The following is a 21,247-nucleotide window of genomic DNA, read 5'->3' on the forward strand; positions in this document are numbered from 1 at the left end:
CGCCAGAAGGACAGAGGCGTGTCGCCCGCGCGCGCGCTTGCCCCTGGCCACCTCCTGCTTCCTCCCCGAGCCCTCTAGCGACGCCACGGAGACTCCCTCGACCCCCTCGACCGCTATCCCTTCTCTCTGCTTGCTCTAGCTCTCTCCCTCCCTCGATTTGGAGCACCACCGAGAGCCACCGGAGGGCGCCCCCGTCGCATCCATAGCCACCGGCCACCCCTCGCCCTTCTGCTGAGCTCAGGAGCTCCGCCTCGACCCCCTCTTCCTCCCCACCGAGCCAAGCCCCTCGGGAAGCTCTGCATCGCCTCCACGCCATCGTCTTCCTCCTCGACCGCCGCCAATGGTCGCCGTCGATTCGCCGCCGTTCGTGCTTCCCCGAGCTCGCTGACCCTCCCTGCATGATCCCCGTGAGCCCCTGCTTCGTTTCCCCCTAACCCCATGTCCGATTTCGAGCTCTAGCCGCCCCTCTACCGGAGCCGAGACGCTCCGCCGCACGGGCTCGTCGCCGGCGAAGCCCCGGTGACCTTTTGGTCCCACGCCTGCGTCCGTTGCACTCACAACGTCCCGTAGAGTAAAACTAGCACGGCAACCGTCTCGTTTGCACACCGCAGCGCCGGTCCCGCGAACCCCCGAGCTCCGGCCGCCGCCCGGCTCGACGCCGTCGTCATTCCCGGCTACCCCAGCTCCAACCACCGTCATCGTTGGATGCGCCACACTGCCAGCTACCCGTAGCACCCAGCCGTTCGCCCCGCCGTGCCCCACAGCACCATTCCCAACTTCGCCGAACTCCGGCCGCCGCTTTGGAGCTCGCCGTCGTCAGCTCTGGCCTCCCCACGACCCAGCGCCCGCACCGTTCGACGCGCGGGAGCAAGGGCTCTCCAACGAGCCCAAGCACGGCCTCGCCCGTGCCCTGTAGCGTGTTTCCGACGGCCGCCACCGTCCTGGGCCTCGCCGGCATCGAGACGCCGGCGGGATTGACCCTACTGACCAGGGGTTTGACCCCGTTGACTACTGACCATGTGGGCCCAGTTTGACCCCCTGGGTCAATGACAGGTGGGGCCCAACTCTGTTAGTTAATTAGGATTAGTACTAATTGAATTAGTTAAACTAATTACCCCTGTTGACATTGACAGTGGGCCCCGTGGCTATTAATTTGATTAGTTAGAATTAATTAACTCTGTTAGTCACCTGAGTCACTGACCAGTGGGCCCCACTGGTCAGGTTTGACCCGGACCAGCCCCTGTTGACCTGCGGACGTCATGCCAATGTCATGCTGACGCAGTAATGTTTTCTGGATTTATTTTAATTCAGGAAATTCCAGAAAATATTCTAAACTTCAATAAATCATAGAAATTCAACCGTAGCTCAGAATTAAATAATTTATATATGAAAAATGATCAGAAAAATCCAATCTATCCATCTGTACTATTTTCATGCATGTTAGAACAACTTATAGCTGCTGTTTAGCACAAATCATATAAATGGCATTTAAATAACCACATGTGGAGTTTGAATTTGAATCTTGGATTCAAACCAACTTCATTTAATCTGGTTTAGTTGCATCAGCACAAATCACATCATATTGCCATGTCACATTCATGCATCATATTGTCGCATTGCATTGATTGTGTTCTTCCTTGTTTGCCGGTAATTGTCCCCTCTCGATAGACGTGTACCGGCGATGTGATCGATGACACTGATGAAGAGCTATATTATCTTCAGAAGTGCCAGGCAAGCAAAACCCCCTTGTTCATTCCGATAAAATCCCACTCTCCCGCTTCTGCTCTCCTTTACTGCATTAGGACAACAACGACATATTTGCTACTTGCTGCGGTAGCTGAACCCCTTTATCCTTTGCATGACCTGTCATTGCCACAGTAAATAGATGAAACCCACTAGCATGAGTAGGAGTTGTTTGAGCCCTGTTGTGCCTACTCATTCATGCTTGTTTGTCATGCCTGCTACTGCTTAGAGTTGAGTCAGGTCTGATTCATCGGGGATGAATCAGAGGTGTGTGAACATGTCCTACCATTGAGAGCTAAGTGTGTGAACACGATTTGGTAAAGGTAGCGGTGAGAGGCCATGTAGGAGTACATGGTGGGTTGTCTCATTGCAGCCGTCCTCAGGAACTGAGTTCTGTGTTTGTGATCCATGATCAGTTACTACCACACATTGGGCTCCGGGCGCTCCAAGCCCTCTCGACTTATTAATCAACTTGATCTCTGTCCAGGAGTTGCAACTAGTTTCTGGTGTTTGTAGGTAGTGTTAGTAGTCTACCAAGTGGCACCCGGTACAGGTGGGCTTGGGACAGACGAGGCACAGTGGCACGGTGTACCAAGTGGCACCCGGATGGTGGGCTTGGGAACCCTGCTCACATCGTTTGGGGCCGTGAGCGACACCCCGGCCGGATCTCCTTGCGGATGGAACCCGAATAGGCGATAAACCTGGATGAGAGACTTGTATGGTTAGTCAGGTCGTGGCCGACTCCCTCGCCCGGCTTCCGCTTGAAGGTTGCCGAGGTACATGACGTGTATAGGGCGATAAGTGGCGAGAGCATGTGTGAAGAAGTACACCCCTGCAGGGTTATCATTATCTATTCGAATAGCCGGATTCCTCGGATATGGAAACTTGGACCCCTTGTACAGTTCATAGACAAGTGAAAGTGGATACTCTAAAATACGCAAGATAAGCGTGAGTGCTATGGATGGCGTTCTCGTAGGGAGACGGGAGCGGAGCCATAGTGGTGTATTGATATGGTGAATATGTGGACTCGTGTGCGCCACCTCAAAGAGTTACATTGCAGTCGTAGTTCAGGTTAGCCACCGAGTCAAAGCTGGCTTGCTGCAGTCAAACTCCACCATCCCCTTTGTTGATAAGGATGCATATGTAGATAGTTCTGTTGTAAGTCTTGCTGGGTACATTTGTACTCACGTTTGCCTATTTTATGTTTTTGCAGAGAGACTTCAGTCTCACTAGTAGTTCCGTGTGGACTTCGACGTTTAGCTTGTTACCTCAGCTACGATCTTGTGCCCTCGGCGGGATCTGGTAGATAGTCAGGCTTCTCATCCCTTTTCATTTCTAGATGTCTGTACTCAGACATGTTAAGCTTCCGCATGTGCTTTGACTTGTATGCTCTGATTGTTGGGTCATGAGACCCATGTTTGTAATATCTCGCTCCTCGGAGCCTATTGAATAAATACTTGAGTTGTAGAGTCATGTTGTGATGCCATGTTGTATTTGCACATATCGAGCATATTGTGTGTATGTTACTGAAATGCTTGGTATGTGTGGGATCTGACAACCTAGTTGTTTATCCTTGGTAGCCTCTCTTACCGGGAAATGTCTCCTAGTGTTTCCACTGAGCCATGGTAGCTTGCTACTGCTCCGGAACACTTAGGCTGGCCGGCATGTGTCCTTCTTCGTTCCTGTGTCTGTCCCTTCGGGGAAATGTCACGCGATGAATACCGGAGTCCTGTTAGCCCGCTACAGCCCGGTTCACCAGAGTCCTGCTAGCCTAGTGCTACAGCCTGGATTCACTCGCTGATGACCGACACGTTCGATGTTGGGTCATGGATGCCTGTCCCTGTAAGTTTGTGCCACTTTGGGTTTACGACTAGCCATGTCAGCCCGGGCTCCTTATCATATGGATGCTAGCGACACTATCATATACGTGTGCCAAAAGACGCAAACGGTCCCGGGCAAAGGTAAGGCGACACCCGTGGGAATACCGTGCGTGAGGCCGCAAAGTGATATGAGGTGTTACATGCTAGATCGATGTGGCATTGAGTCGGGGTCCTGACAACTTTGACCTCAAGCGAAGTGTTGGATGAGTTTGTGGCCATGAACATTTTGGACAAGACCGCCGACAATGCGGTGCTCCATTCTCAATGGGCAAAGAAGCCTAACCTTGCATTGAAGGCCAAGCTCACCATGGAAGAAGAAGAAGAGGAAGAAGAGGAGAGCAACCCCGAAGATACGAAGTATGCATATCATGAACACATGGCACTTGCTTCAAGGCAATTTTGGAGCAAGAAAAACTCGAGGCCAAACTTTAGCAAAAGCAACTCGAGTGGCACAAGGGCAAGCAACGTGTAAGGACTTGCTACAATTGCGGCAACGTGAGTCATTTCATTGCGGAATGCCCGTATGAGAAGAGGGAAGACAATGGTGGCAAGATCATCCGAAAGGACAAGGCCAAGTCGTTCCCCAACAAGAACAACTTCACCAAGAAGACTCCTCCCAAGGCTCTGATTGTGCAAGAAGAGTACAATGAGGATGATGACGATGATGAAGATGATGAGTCGGTTGCCATGGCCTCCGTTGCCATTGCAATAACATCACGGGTGTCTCTCTTCGATTCACCCAACGAGAGCATCACCGCCAAGTGCCTCATGGCTAAAGCCACCAACAAGGTAACCTCCAACATCAAAACTACCATCATTAATCATCCTTCCCCGACGGATAGCATTAATGAACTTGAGGGAGCTAATGTGGAGGCTAACGAGTTTGAGGCCTTTATGGGCAAACTCAAGGGAAAATCCAAGAAGCACTTTGTTGCTCTCTTGGAACAACTTGGTGAAGCCAATGACATGATTGAGGCTCACGAAGACACCATCTCTAGGATGGAAGGGCATAGTCGTGACTATGCCGATGAGATTTCAAATCTTTCCAATGCTCTTGAGGAAGAGCGTGGTCTTCGTTTGGCTCTTGAGGAGTCACACAACGTTGATCATGCTAAGTTAAAGAAAGATTATGATCATGTCCTCATTGTTTCTCGTGTGCTAAATTCCGAGAAGGCCAAACTCGGGGTTGATCTTGCTAGACTCAAAGAGGATTTTGATATACTTGACAAGGCCCACAAGGCCTTGAAGGATATTCACGCTAGTCTCAAGGAGTCTCATGATCAACTCCAAGTGAAGATAACTAAGGAGAAAGCAACTTTTCCTCATATGGTTCTAATTGATAATGCAAATGCTACTAACCCGTGTTGTGAGCATATACATCTTGTTGAGGAAAATGCTAAGTTGAAGGAGCAACTTGAGAGAGGTCTTGCAACGTGCATACAAGGCAAGAAGAACCTCAACGATCTCTTAATCAACCAAAAGGGAGGTGTGGCCAAGGAAGGGGTTGGGTACGTGCCCGACTCCAAGAACAAGAAGAAGAATGACAAGACCAAACGACCTCCTCCCCTCATGCAAACCTTTGTGAGGAAGGGAGAGAGTGCCCCCGAGGAGAAGAAGAAGAACAATATCAAGAAGGGCAATGTCACCCCTCACAACAAAGCCGGCGATTTTAACCCTTCTTATGTGTTATGTCGTGCTAGTGATGGGCATGTTTATGCCAAATTTGTTGGTTCTCTTCATGAGTACATTGAATGGTCTATTTGGGTTCCTAAGACCCTTGTTACTAACATCAAAGGACCCATTACAAAATGGGTACCTAAAACCAAGCATTGATCTCTTGTAGGTGTTTGCTTCCGGTGGTGCATCATGGTTGCTCGATAGCGGAGCTACAAATCATATGACCGGAAGCAAGGACTTGGTGGTGGACGTGCACAAAGTTCCATCTATGCCCACCAATGTCGAGTGGGGTGACGCCTCATCTTCTAAGGTATTGGGACTTGGCAAGGTGGTCATCTCTCATGATCTCATGATCGAGAAGGTCATGCTTGTTGAGTCCCTTGCATACAATTTACTTTCCGTTCGTCAACTTGCTATCATGAGCTTTGCCACTTTCTTTGATATCGACACCGTGGCCCTCTTGTGGAGCAAGTCTCTTAAAGTAGCTTTCGTTGGGCATGTCGAGAATGGTCTCTATGTGATTAACTTTTCGAAGCGACCCACTAAGACCGCGACATGCCTAATGGCTAAAGTTGATGTGGGATGGCTTTGGCATCGCCGTTTAGCCCATGTCAATATGAGATCTTTGCAAAGTCTCCTCAAGGGGGACCATGTCCGTGGACTAACGAATGTTAGTTTTGCTAAAGATCGTGCTTGCAGTGCCTGTATCGAAGGAAAGCTACATGAGAAGGCTCACCCTCCCACGACTATCATTTATTCAAAGAGGCCTTTGGAGCTCCTTCACATGGATCTCTTTGGGCCTCCATCCTTCGATAGTCTTGGAGGTAGGAAGTATTGCTTGGTGATTGTGGATGACTACTCAAGGTACACGTGGGTGTATTTCTTCAAGAGGAAGAGCGAGACCCAACAAACTGTCATTGACTTTGCAAATGAAGCACAACGTCAACACCATGCAAAGATCTTGACAATAAGAAGTGACAACGGCACCGATTTCAAGAACTACACCTTGGATGAGTTTCTTAGTGATGAGGGAATCAAACATCAATATTCCGCACCCTACACCCCTCAACAAAACGGTGTTGCGGAGAGGAAGAACCGGACGTTCATGGATGCGGCAAGGACCATGATGGCGGAGTTCAAGTCTCCGTACAACTTTTGGGCCGAAGCCATCAACACCGCGTGTCATGCATCCAATCGGCTCTACCTCCGCAAGTGCGTGAACAAGACTCCATATGAGATACTCACCGGTAACAAGCCCAACCTCAAGTACTTCCGGGTATTCGGGTGTAAGTGTTTCATTCTCAAGAAAGGTGTTCGGTTGTCTAAATTTGAAGCTAGAGCTTATGAGGGCATATTTGTTGGCTATGCGACAAACTCTCATGCTTACCATGTCCTCAATAAATCCACGGGACTTATTGAGGAGACGTGTAACGTGGAGTTTGATGAGAATAACGGCTCCCAAGTGGAGCAAAGTGGCACTTGTGATGTAGGTGATGAAATTCCTCCTCAAGCCATAAGAAGAATGGGTGTTGGTTTTATCCTACCCATTGAGGAACCCCTTGTGGTCGAAGGAGAAGGACAATGCTCCACTCAAGTGGAGCCATCACCAACCCAAGTCCCACACGCTTCCGAAGAACAAAGTGAAGGCCCTCAACCTCATGAACAAGTCCAAGGGCAAGATCATACTTAAGATGGTGTGGACACACCAAGTGATGCCCAAGGTCAAGTTCTCTCCCCCGAGCAAGTTTAAGATCAAGAACAAGTTCATGGCGGCACTCAATATGATCAAGTAACCGCTCCTCAACTCACCACCAAGGAGGAATTAGAGCGTCGTGCCGCCAAGGTTGCTTCCAAGCTCTCCACGAAGGATCATCTCATGACGAATGTGCTTGGAAGCTTAAGAAAGGGGGTAAGCACTCATAGACAATTAGCAAATTATTGTGAGCATCACGCGTTTGTCTCTTGTGTGGAACCCCACAAGGTCTATGAGGCGCTAGAAGATCCGGATTGGCTCAATGCCATGCATGAAGAACTCAACAACTTCGAGCGCAAAAAAGTGTGGAGATTGGTGCCAAGACCAACTGGGAATCACAATGTCATAGGAACCAAGTGGATATTTAAGAACAAGCAAGATGCCCATGGGATTATAATTCGCAACAAGGCTCGACTGGTAGCACAATGCTACTCCCAAGTCGAGAGTATCGACTACGGTGAAACCTTTGCTCCCGTTGCTCGTCTTGAATCCATTCGCATGTTGATTGCATATGCTTCTCATCACAACTTTAAGTTACAACAAATGGATGTGAAGAGTGCCTTTCTTAATGGTCCTATTAATGAATTGGTTTACGTCGAGCAACCCCCCGGGTTCGAGGATCCCTACTTTCCCGATCATGTGTATCAACTCGATAAGGCACTCTATGGCCTTAAACAAGCCCCACATGCGTGGTATGACCACCTTACCGAGTTGTTACAAGACCGTGGTTTTGAAGTTGGGCTAATCGACCCCACTCTTTTTACTAAGAAGGTCAAAGGGGAGTTGTTTGTGTGCCAATTATATGTTGATGATATTATCTTTGGTTCTCCTAACAAAGCTTTCAATGAGGAATTTGCCGCTTTCATGACCTCAAAGTTCGAGATGTCCTCCATGGGAGAGTTGAAGTTCTTTCTAGGGTTCAAAGTGAATCAAAGAAGAGAAGGAACCTTCATCAATCAATCCAAATACACTCAAGACATGCTCAAGAGATTCAAGCTAAGTGACGTCAAGCCGGCTTCCACTCCAATGCCCACCAAGTGCCAACTTGACTTAGATCCCAATGGTAAAGTGGTGGATCAAAAGGTATATCGTTCCATGATTGGATCCTTGCTTTACCTTTGTGCATCTAGACCAGACATCATGTTGAGTGTGGGAATTTGTGCACGGTTTCAAGCCGCACCTAAGGAAAGTCACTTTGTGGCGGTCAAACGAATCTTTCAATATTTGGCTCATACCCCAAACTTTGGCTTATGGTACCCAAGAGGATCAAACTTCAAGCTTGTAGGGTACTCAGATTCCTATTGGGCGGGAGACAAAGTGGATAGGAAGTCCACTTCCGGAGGGTGCCAATTCCTTGGTTGCTCTTTGGTAAGTTGGTCTTCCAAAAAGCAAAGTTGTGTGTCTCTCTCGTCCACCGAAGCGGAGTATGTGGCAGCCGGTAGTTGTTGTGCACAACTCTTATGGATGAGGCAAACTTTAAAGGATTGCGGTGTCACTTGTGACAAAGTGCCTCTTTGGTGTGACAATGAAAGTGCCATCAAGATCTCTCTCAACCCGGTGCAACACCTCAAGACGAAGCATATTGAGATCTGGTATCACTTCATCCGGGATCACATTAGGCGAGGAGAGATCGAGCTCAACTATGTCAAGACTCATGATAACCTTGTAGATATCTTCACGAAGCCCTTGGATGAAGCAAGATTTCGCGAGTTAAGGCATGAGCTAAATATCATCGATTCGAGCAATGTTGCTTGAACCCTTGCACACCCCACCATACTCAACGTGTTGTCCTATTTAGATGTAGGCATGGACATAGGGGGAGTGATGTTCTCTCAATGAACTCTCCCTACCCCCATTATGCATAAATCAATCTAGTCTTTCACATTAGCCATGTGTGATGGTACTTGTGCTTCAAAGACGAGTTTTGGTCATGGACCCAAGGATAATTCTTCGCGGTGCCATACCAATTGACTCAAACATAGGTGGCTACGGCCACCGCCCTCTCTTTTGGAGAGGTGGTGTCTCGTGGTTGGTTCGTTTGTCGTGTGCCTTTCTGGTTTTGTGTGTTGCATGGTCTTGTGGTGTCGTGTTGGCTCGGAGTGTTTTGTGCAAAGATCCAATTTTTCGTGTGCTCGAAACATGCATCTTCTTGAGCTCAGGGTACAACCGCGTCTAGGCCGCGGTACTACCGCTTTGGGAGGCACGGTACTACCGCACCACAGCACGGTATTACCGCTCTGGTGCGATACTTCAGAAGTACCACGCCGGGCGGTACTACCATGTCCGGGCACGGTACTACCGCGCTGTCGAGGGCGCGTGGGGGTTATGACTCGGGCAGGGGAGTTCCAACTCCCCATACCCATTCTTTTGTCTCTCTCTCCACGTCTCTCTCTCTCAAGAACGGCGCCTGAGGCCCTCGCCGGATCTCCGTCTCCGGCCACTCTCCCCAGATTCCGACCGGTGGGATCGTTCCCCACCACTTCCTCTTGCCATGGACCAAGGTTTTTCCCCAAATCCCTCTTTTTCTTGGTTGTTCTCTTGCTTCTAGGTTTTTGGGGAGAAACTTGTCGTTCTTGAGATTTTAGGCCAAATCTGTGCAAGAGTAGGATGTAGGAGAGTCGTGATGCGTAGGAAACATACTTGATATGCTGTCTTGTGGTAGCTTTGTCCAACCGTAGTACCGCCGTGATTTCGCGGGCTTTTTCAGATTTGAACCCGTTCAGATCTGACGCGGTGCGGTACTACCGTGCCTAATGTGCGGTACTACCGCTCTTGCGGTACTACCGCCCGTCAGGTGCGGTACTACCGTACAATGCGGTACTACCGCTCTGTAGATGCGGTACTACCGCACCGGCCGCGGCGCTAAGGTCGTACTACCGCTCCTACACCCGGTACTACCGTGATCTTGTACGGTACTACCGCGTCTAAGCGCCGTACTACTATCTTAGCTCCACAGCACTTGGTAGTACTACTGTAGGGATCAAATCTCTCTCTAGGCATTTATCATGTGTGCTTTCTGCTTGTTTCACTTGCGTTGTTGTGGTCTTTGCATTAATCTCTCTTGGCTGTTGTGGGTGTTTTTGCGTTCTGTGTCTCAGGTGGTGGCTCTTGCTGATCCAATCCCAGTCATGACACCGGCTCCAAGTGTCTGCGCAACCCCCAAGATGAAGCCCCAGAGGGCTCCAATGCCCCCAAGCGCAATGTTAAGACCACTGCCAGCAAGCAAAAGGAACCTGCTAAGGGCATGGACGAGATTTCTGTCACTGAGTATGTCGAACGCCGGAAGGTCAATCCCTATGTGACTCCTTGGGCTATGCTCAGAGGAACTGAGATGTTCTGGAACAAGCAACATGTTCTCATCTATCTGGATGTAATCAAGAGAAAGCAGAATACATTCGTGGAGGTCAAGTGGATAGACATGCATCACATGTGGAAGGACAAGTTTCGTGACTATTTTGGAGAGGCTCTGGACTTGGTGGAGCAGTTTGCTATTGAGGCAGTGATCTCCTTTCACCTTGACTATGACCCTGAGCTCATCTGTCAGTTCTTTGCCTCAGTGTACTTTCATCCCGGGGAGGAGCGGAGGATGATCTGGATGACCAATGGCCGTCAGCTGTCTGCTACATGGAAAGAGTTCATGGATCTGCTGCACATTCCTGATGACGGGCTTCACACCCCCGTTGGCGTTCGCCCCCATGCCAACTCTGAGTCTGCCAACAAGAACCTGCTTCAGCCCTTCCTTGTTGAGAAGGTACTCCCCAATGGCAAGTCATCTTGGGTGTTAAACTCCTTTCTGGATATCATGCATCGCATCTTCCGCAACACTCTGTTCCCACGCATTGGCGACAAGGACAAGGTACATGCATATCTAGTGGACATGTTGCTCTTGTGTGCAAAGGCACGTTCTTCTCAGACTCAGCCGCTTGATGTCTCACACATCATGTGGTGTGAGCTTCGGTTTGCGGTGTTCACTCGCAAGGTACCTATCTATGGACCGTACTTGTTTCTGCTGCTCTCCACCACTTGGGAGAAGATGTACCGGGGTGATGAGTTCCTTGCTCCAGACTGGATTCGCCATGAGTCCATCAACCTCCGCGTCAAGCCCAACTGGGCCAACACCACTACTCGTGCTGAGGCCTCTTCTGCTAGGAGGGCTGCTGGTGAGGGGGAGGCTGCTGCTGCTGAGAATGTTGCTGAGGACCGTGCTGCTAGGTCCACCACTTCTTCCTTTGAGCCGTCATGGGCCAAGAAGCTAAAGGACAAGATGAAGACTCTCTTCTGCATGCAGGCGAAGGGACAGTACAGGGCTCACGTGGCTGACAAGGAGAGTCGCCGCCGTGACAAGAAGGTTATGAGGCTCTTTGGAGAGGATGTGTCTGGCGGGTCTGAGGACGTCATCACACCTGAGGCTGCCTGGATGTCAAAGCAGGGATACAAGTGGACCATTTCAGAGGATGACCTCGAGGAGACTATCCCCGCCGCTGAGTCTGACGAGGAGCACGAGGAGTAGTGGGACGACTTCTCTGCCTGAGCCACCCCGTGTGTGTAGGTGTCCTCTCTGCCTTTTTGGCGTGTCGATGCCAAAGGGGGAGAGAGTGTAGGGATTTGCGTTGTGTCGTGCTTGGTGTGTTTGTTTGCTTTGTCGTTTGGACCTCGTTTGCCTCATTTTCTTTTGTTTGGTTTGTGCCTTCGAGTCCTATCCTACATATGGTGTAAGACATATGCACTCTATCTATCTTAGTTATCTTATGTTTGTACTATCTTGTCTAGTGATAGATATGCCTTGTCTCTATAATATAGGGGGAGCTCTGTTCCTAGTATTCGTGTGCCATGCAGTCCATAGCACTCATCTAGGTGGCACCTACCGCGGTAGTACCGCTTTCGCCGTGCGGTAGTACCGCGCTATGCGGTCAGGCAGTAGTACCGCCCCTCGGCAGTACTACTGTGTCGGGTTTTTTCTACTTCTGTTTCTTTGCGGAAGTAGGCACGGAAGTTTTCCTTCTCCCCTGGCTGGGACTTTTGCCTCATGGTAGTACCGCATGGGGGGCGCGGTAGTACCGCACAGCCGTGCGGTAGTACTGCTTGGTTGCAAGCAGTAGTACCGCGCGGCCTTGCGGTAGTACCGCTGGCCAGGCATGGTAGTACCGCTGGCCGCGGGCTGGTTGGTGGGTAACGGTTGGATCTTTTCCACACACTATATAAGGGGTCCCCTTCTTCCCCGTTGACTCACCTCTTCCATTACCAAGCTCCATTACTTGCTCCAAGATCCATTTTCGCCCGATCTCACTCCCTATCCAACCAAACTTGTTGATTTGCTCGGGAGTGGTTGAGAAGGCCCCGATCTACACTTCCACCAAGAGATATTTGATTCCCCCCACTAATCCCTTGTGGATCTTGTTACTCTTGGGTGTTTGAGCATCCTAGACGGTTGAGGTCACCGCGAAGCCATAGTCCATTGTGGTGAAGCTTCGTGGTGTCGTTGGGAGCCTCCAATTGAGTTGTGGAGATTGCCCCAACCTCGTTTGTAAAGGTTCGGTCGCCGCCTCCAAGGGCACTAATAGTGGAATCACGACATCTCGCATTGTGTGAGGGCGTGAGGAGATTACGGTGGCCCTAATGGCTTCTTGGGGAGCATTGTGCCTCCACACCGCTCCAACGGAGACGTACTTCCTCTCAAAGGGAAGGAACTTCGGCAACACATCCTCGTCTCCACCGTCTCCACTCTAGGTTATCTCGTGCCTTTACTTGTGGAAGCTTATTTGTTTCATATATCTTGCTTGCTTGTGTTCCTATCCGTGTTGCATCATATAGGTTGCTCACCTAGTTGCATATCTAGACAACTTACTTTGATGCAAAGTTTAAATTGCTAAATAAAAGCTAAAAATTGTTAGTTGCCTATTCACCCCCCTCTAGTCAACCATATCGATCCTTTCACTGTTGTTCACTCTCAACGGGAACATTAGTAGATGAAACATCATGTAACATAGAAGATTCATTAAAGATAACATTTCTGCTAATAACAACCTTCTGGGTTTCAGGATTCCACAATTTAAAACCTTTAACACCAGACTTATAACCAAGAAAGATGCACTTAACAGCCCTAGGCTCCAACTTTCCGTTATCAACATGAGCATAAGTAGTGCAACCAAAAACTCTCAACTGTGAATAATCAGCAGGTGACCCAGACCATACCTCAATTGGAGTTTTCTTATTCAGAGCAATAGATGGTGAACGGTTAATTAGATAACAAGAAGTGGAAGCGGCCTCAGCCCAAAAACGCCTATGCAAACCTGCATTGGACAACATGCAACGAGCTCTGGAAATAATGGTCCTGTTCATACGCTCATCAACACCGTTTTGTTGAGGATTATAAGGAATGGTGTAGTGTCTGGCAATGCCTTCAGACTTGCAATAATTCTTAAATTGCTTAGAACAGAATTCCATACCATTATCAGTGTGAAGTATCTTTACCTTCTTTTCAGTCTGTCTTTCAATCATAATCTTCCACTCCTTAAATGCTGAGAATGCTTCATATTTATGCTTCAAGAAATAAGGCCAAACTTTTCTCGAATAATCATCAATAATAGTCAGCATGTAACTAGCACCACCTAATGACTTTCTGCGAGATGGTCCCCATAAATCAGAATGCACATAATCAAGAATACCTTCAGTTGTATGGGTCAAAGTGTTGAACTTCACCCTCTTGTGCTTGCCGAAGATACAATGCTCACAAAATTTCAATTTACCAGGTTCATATCCATCAAGAAGACCTCTCTTATTTAACTCTGCCAAACGAAGTTCACTCATATGTCCAAGACGCATATGCCAAAGGTTAGCAGCATCACAATCAGAATTCTTTGAAATAACTGGAGTAGCGTTACCTGAAACGGTAGAACCTCGAAGGTAATAAAGACCATTGGTCGAATTTAAGTCACCTTTCATCACAACAAGGGAGCCTTTGGTGACCTTCAAAACACTATCTCCACCCGAATACTTGTACCCCTTAGCATCAAGGGCACTAACAGAGATAAGATTTCTCTTCATCTTCGGAATATACCGAACATCTATCAAAGTTTTGATTATGCCATCAAACATCTTGATTCGAATAGAACCTATGCCTTCAATCTTGCATGGTGAATTATCAAAACCCAAAACGGAACCAACAGAAGTAGTGGAATCAAAAGTATTAAACCAATCTATATGTGGACACATATGAAAAATGCATGCAGTATCAAGTACCCACTCATCATTGGTCTCAGCACATCCAACAATAATGACAAGAGCATCATCGGAACTATCATCACGAGCAACGTTAGCAGAATTTTCACCTTGTTTGTTACCTTTCCTCTTTTCCTTGTTCTTCAACTTGAAACACTCTGAGATGTCATGTCCGTCTCTCTCGCAATACCTGGAATACTTCTTGTCTCTGGATTGCGACCGGCCCCTGTAGCCGTTCTTACTTTTGCCTCTGTTTCCATTACTGGAGTTCTTTTCCTTTGTCCCGCCACGAACAGATAATCCCTCGGCTTGGGATGAACTCGAACCATCATGAGGCACCATTAATTTCATCTTCTCCTTAGAGTTCAAAGCTTCATAAACTTCATTAAGCGTGAGAGTATCACGACTGCATAATATGGTGTCTCGAAAATTGGTATAAGAACTTGGCAGTGAACAAAGTAACATTAGAGCAGTATCTTCCTCTTCATACTTAACCTCCATTGCAGCTAGATCAGATATGATCTCTTCAAATTCTGAAATATGATTCAAAACATTACCTCCCTCGGGTAACCTGTGCAGGAATAATTTTTGCTTCAGATGCATCTTGCTGGTGAGATCTTTAGTCATGCAAATACCTTCCAACTTTAACCATAGAGCGGCGGCAGTTTTCTCGCTCAAAACTTCCTACAAAATATTATTATGCAAATGGAGTTGAATTTGTGATAAAGCCTTACAATCAATTCTTTTCTCCTCAGCAGTCCAGTCCTCAATTCAGTTCTTCCCAAAACTATCCAGTGCTACATCATAGTCGGCCTGTGCCAACAACGCCCGCATCTTGACTTGCCATAGGGTAAACCTTGTGTCACGATCCAGCAGCGGAAAATCGTATTTCATGGATGCCATGAGTCGAACAAATCTGTGCACACAATAGTACAAGTCGGAGTAGAATAATTCTTGACAGAATTTAATATGCGGAGCAAACAGAGCAAGGAACAGTAGCACCTGGTGGCTTGTTCGATGGATGTAGCAGTCGGATGTTAGTACTTGATGGATCAAAACGTGTGCTGATTAGAGCTCACGTACTAGAAGTAGTACTAACAATGGATTGGATGATGAGCCGTCAAATCCTATCGAACTTGATGGATCGCACGATGCTGCGGCAGCGCACACGCTGCAACTCTAATCTCTCGATCTCAAACCTTGTTTCTGTAACCTCAGCTCTGTATACCACTTGTTAGATAATAACGAGAATGAGACATGAGAGACACAGATTTTTACGTGGAAACCCTTGCGGGAGAAAACCACGGACGCATGAAGGCGCAATCACTATGGGGAGGAGTATTACAAGCACGAGACGACAGGCCGTCTGAGGTGCGACTACATGGGGTATATATGAGGGGCAACACATAGGAGTCCTTGTAGGACAAGTAAACGAGTTGTACTCATACGCGTCGGTACCAACGCAAAAGGCCCACACCATATGTACTATGTCTAGTCCAATACGGTACTAGAATTTGGATCACAATTTAACATGTGCCACGACGGGTCACAAACGTCATGAACAACATTGATACGTCTCCAACATATCTACTTTTCCAAACACTTTTCCCTTGTTTTGGACTCTAACTTGCATGATTTGAATGGAACTAACCTGGACTGATGATGTTTTCAGCACAAATTCCATGGTGTTATTTTGTGCAGAAAAAAAATTCTCGAAATGACCTGAAACTTCACGAAGAATATTTTTGGAATATATAAAAAATACTGGCAAAAGAATCAAGACCATGGGGCCCACACCCTGTCCACGAGGGTTGCGGCGCGCCTACCCCCTGGGCGTGCCCCCTGCCACGTGGGCCCCCTGGTGCTCCACCAACCTCAGCTCCAACTCTATATATTCATGTTCGGGGAGAAAAAAATCATAGAGAAGGATTCATCACGTTTTATGATACAGAGCCGCCCCAAGCCCTAATCTCTCTCGGGAGGGCTGATCTGGAGTCTGTTCGGGGCTCTGGAGAGGGGAATCCATCGCCATCGTCATCATCAACCTTCCTCCATCACCAATTTCATAATGCTCACCGCCGTGCGTGAGTAATTTCATCGTAGGCTTGCTGGACGGTGATGGGTTGGATGAGATTTATCATGTAATCGAGTTAGCTTTGTTAGGGTTTGATCCATAGTATCCATTATGTTCTGAGATTGATGTTGCTATGACTTTGCTATGCTTAATGCTTGTCACTAGGGCCCGAGTGCCATGATTTCATATCTAAACCTATTATGTTTTCATGAATATATGTGAGTTCTTGATCCTATCTTGCAAGTAAATAGTAACCTACTATGTGTTATGATCCAGTAACCCCGAAGTGACAATAATCGGGACCATTCCCGGTGATGACTATAGTTTGAGGAGTTCATGTATTCACTAAGTGTTAATGCTTTATTTTGATACTCTATTAAAAGGAGGCCTTAATATCCCTTAGTTTCTGATAGGACCCCGCTGCCATGGGAGGGTAGGACAAAAGATGCCATGGAAGTTCTTTTCCATCAGCACGTATGACTATATTTGGAATACATGCCTACATTACATTGATGAACTAGAGCTATAGTTCTATGTCACCCCATGTTATAACTGTTGCATGAAGAATTGCATCCAACATAATTATCCATCACTGATCCATGGCCTACGAGCTTTTCACATATTGATCTTTGCTTAGTTACTTTTCCGTTGTCACTGTTACAGTCACTACAAAACTGCTACTACTCTTTTGCCACCATTACCGCTACTTCCATATTACTTTGCTACTAAATACTTTCCTGTAGATATTAATTCTTTTAGGTGCGGTTGAATTGACAACTCAACTGTTAATACTTGAGAATATTCTTTGACTCCCCTTGTGTCGAATCAATAGATTTGGGTTGAATACTCTACCCTCGAAAACTGTTGCGATCCCTTATACTTGTGGGTTTGATAATTTTATAATGGACTAACCGATGCTTCCAGAGACCACCTGGATAGTTGTTCTGGTTGTGTTTTCAGGGAAAGAACTATTGATCAAGCTGAATTGCTATTGAATAATATGTTGAGTAATGAAGATGATTGGACACTTCCTGAACCAATCCCTAAGCCAAGTCCGAAGAAAAGGGGTATTCTATTTCTCAGTCCTAAAGATATGCAAGAGGCAAAGAAATCTATGAAAGAAAAAGGTATTAAAGCTGAAGATGTTAAGAATTTACCACCTATTGAAGAAATACATGGTCTTGATAACCCAAAACAGGTAGTAAAGGTAAATTCTCTCTATAGATTTGATGAAGGTGATATCCCTCGTTATAAGTCTGCTAGCCAATGCTTAGATGAGTTTGATAATTTTATTGTTAAATAAGAAAACTTCAATGCTTATGTTGGTAGACAATTGAAACGTAATGCTTATATGATTGAACACTTGAGTGATTATATGTCTATAGTTAAAGGTGAACTTAAACTCATTAGTAAACATGCTTCTATGGTTACCACTCAAGTAGAACAAGTGCTTAAAGCTCAAAATGATTTTCTCAATGAATTAAATAATAATAAAAATGATAATGATATTAGAGTTGTGACTAGAGGGGGTAAAATGACTCAGGAACCTCTATATCCTGAAGGCCACCCTAAGAGAATTGAGCAAGATTCTCAGAGAACTAATGTTGATGCACCTAGTCCTTCTAAAAAGAAGAAAAAGAAAAATGATAGGACTTTGCATGCTTCTAGTGAACCTGTTGTTGACACACCTGAGAATCCCAATGATATTTCTATTTCTAATGCTGAAACACAATCTGGTAATGAACATGAACCTAGTAATAATGTTAATTATGATGTTCATGTTGATGCTCAACCTAGCAATGACAATGATGTAGAGATTGAACCTGTTGTTGATCTTGATAACCCACAATCAAAGAATCAACGTTATGATAAGAGAGACATTGTTGCTAGGAAGCACGGTAAAGAAAGAGAACCATGGGTTGAGAAACCCATGCCCTTTCCTCCTAAACCATCCATGAAAAAGGATGATGAGGATTTTGAGCGCTTTGCTGAAATAATTAGACCTATCTTTTTGCGTATGCGTTTGACTGATATGCTTAAAGTGAATCCTTATGCTAAGTATATGAAAGATATTGTTACAAATAAAAGAAAGATACCGGGAGCTGAAATTTCCACCATGCTTGCCAACTATGCTTTTAAAGGTGGAATACCAAAGATACTTGGAGATCCAGGAGTACCAACTATACCATGCTCCATTAAAAGAAACTATGTTAAAACTGCTTTATGTGATCTTGGAGCCGGTGTTAGTGTTATGCCTCTCTCTTTATATCGTAGACTTGATATGAATAAGTTGACACCTACTGAAATATCTTTGCAAATGGCCGGTAAATCAACCGCTATACGTGTCGGCATTTGTGAGGATGTGCCTGTTGTGGTTGCAAACATTACTATTTTAACGGACTTAGTTATTCTTGATAGTCCCGTGGACGATAGTATGTCGATTATCCTTGATAGACCCTTTTTAATACTATAGGGGCTGTTATTGATTGCAACAAAGGCAATGTCACTTTTCATGTTAATGGTAATGGGCATACGGTACACTTTCCGAGGAAACAACCTCAAGTCCACAGTATCAATTCTATTGGAAAAATTTCAACGATTACTATTGGAGGTTTTGAATTTCCTCTTCCTACCGCTAAGAAGAAATATGATATTCTTATTGTTGGGGACGTGCATATACCCGTTGAGGTAATCCAGTGTTATTCGAAATTTCTCCGGTTTCATGCGATTCGGAATGAGTTGTTAACAAGACTTGATCAACCTTATTAGTGGATTCCTTTTGATGAGGATGAGATGGATGAAGTTAGAAAGCACAACTCTCTGTACCCTCCTTTTACTTTCTGTTATTTAGATTTAATAAAGCAAAAATAATATTTTCTGTTTGTTTTCTGAATTATCCTTGCCCCGAAAATGAAATATGATTTTTTGTAGAATATTTAAGAATATCTGGCACCAAGAACACAACAGAGGGGGCCACCACCTGACCACGAGGATCCAGAGCGCGCCCACCCCCTGGCGCGCCCCCTGCCTCGTGGACCCCACGTGGCCCCCTCCACTTATTCCAGCACCCACACACTTCTTCTTCCTCCAGAAAAAACACCCACCAGCTCAAACTCGTGTTCTAGCTTGTTTTGCTGCGATTTTCGATCTCCTTGCTCAAAGCTCCATTCACAAAACTGCTTTGGGGGATTGTTCTTCGGTATGTGACTCCTCCAATGGTCCAATTAGTTTTTGTTCTAGTGCTTTATTTATTGCAAATTTTTGCTACTTAGGTGACACTGTTCTTGAGCTTGCATGTCAAATTTATATGGCCCAAGTACTTTTAATGCATGATATAGTCTCTAGGCACTTGTAGTAGTAGTTGCTATCAATTTTGTTGAGTTTGGCTCACTTTTATTTTGAGTTACTAAAAATTTCAGAAATTTTTCAAAGGAAGAAATATGTTTAAGAAAATGTACCAAGGTGGTTCCTCAAGGAAGCAAGGACCCAGGCCCGTGATACGTGAGCCAGACTATGAACTACCAAGAGAAGCTCAAGTGCGGCCTTGTGAGTGGCCGTCAGAAGATTTTATGGTCCAAGCAGGAATTAAGGAGGAATTTGACGCATATGTCCATAATGCTGAACTTGAGGGCTTCGTGTCACATAAGTGCCCCCAATAGATACGTTGGAGATGTATCAAGAAATTCTTCTTGCTACCTCTTGAGCACTGCGTAGGATTTCCCCGAAGAGGAAAGGATGATGCAACAAAGTAGCGTAAGTATTTCCCTCAGTTTTTGAGAACCAAGGTATCAATCTAGTAGGAGGTTGCGCGCGCGTCCCTAGTACCTGCACAAAACAAATAAATCCTCGCAACCAACGCGATAAGGGGTTGTCAATCCCTTCACGGTCACTTATGAGAGTGAGATCTGATAGATATGATAAGATAATATTTTTGGTATTTTTGTGATAAAGATGCAAAGTAAAATAAAATCAAAGTAAAAATCAAAGGAAATAACTAAGTATTGGAAGATTAATATGATGAAGATAGACCCGGCGGCCATAGGTTTCACTGGTGGCTTCTCTCAAGAGCATAAGTATTTTACGGTGGGTGAACGAATGACTGTTGAGCAATTAACAGAATTGAGCATAGTTATGAGAATATCTAGGTATGATCATGTATATAGGCATCACGTCCGAGACAAGTAGACCGACTCCTGCATGCATCTACTACTATTACTCCACTCATCGACCGCTATCCAACATGCATCTAGAGTATTAAGTTCATGAAAACAGAGTAACGCCTTAAGCAAGATGACATGATGTAGAGGGATAAATTCATGCAATATGATAAAAAACCCCATCTTGTTATCCTCGATGGCAACAATACAATACGTGCCTTGCTGCCCCTGCTGTCACTGGGAAAGGACACCGCAAGATTGAACCCAAAGCTAAGCACTTCTCCCATTGCAAGAAAGATCAATCTAGTAGGCCAAACCAAACTGATAATTCAAAGAGACTTGCAAAGATAACCAATCATACAGACAAGAATTCAGAGAAGATTCAAATATTGTTCATAGATAATCTTGATCATAAACCCACAATTCATCGGTCTCAACAAACACACCGCAAAAAGAAGATTACATCGAATAGATCTCCACAAGAGAGGGGGAGAACATTGTATTGAGATCCAAAAAGAGGGAAGAAGCCATCTAGCTAATAACTATGGACCCGAAGGTCTGAGGTAAACTACTCACACTTCATCGGAGAGGATATGGTGTTGATATAGAAGCCCTCTGTGATGGATACCCCCTCCGGCGGAGCTTCGGAACAGGCCCCAAGATGGGATCTCGTGGATACAGGAAGTTAGGGCGGTGGAATTAGGGTTTTGGCTCCGTCTCTGATCATTTGGGAGTACGTAGGTAT

The sequence above is a fragment of the Triticum aestivum genome, chromosome 5A (assembly GCF_018294505.1).
Source record: "Triticum aestivum cultivar Chinese Spring chromosome 5A, IWGSC CS RefSeq v2.1, whole genome shotgun sequence".
In the NCBI taxonomy this organism is placed as follows: domain Eukaryota; kingdom Viridiplantae; phylum Streptophyta; class Magnoliopsida; order Poales; family Poaceae; genus Triticum; species Triticum aestivum.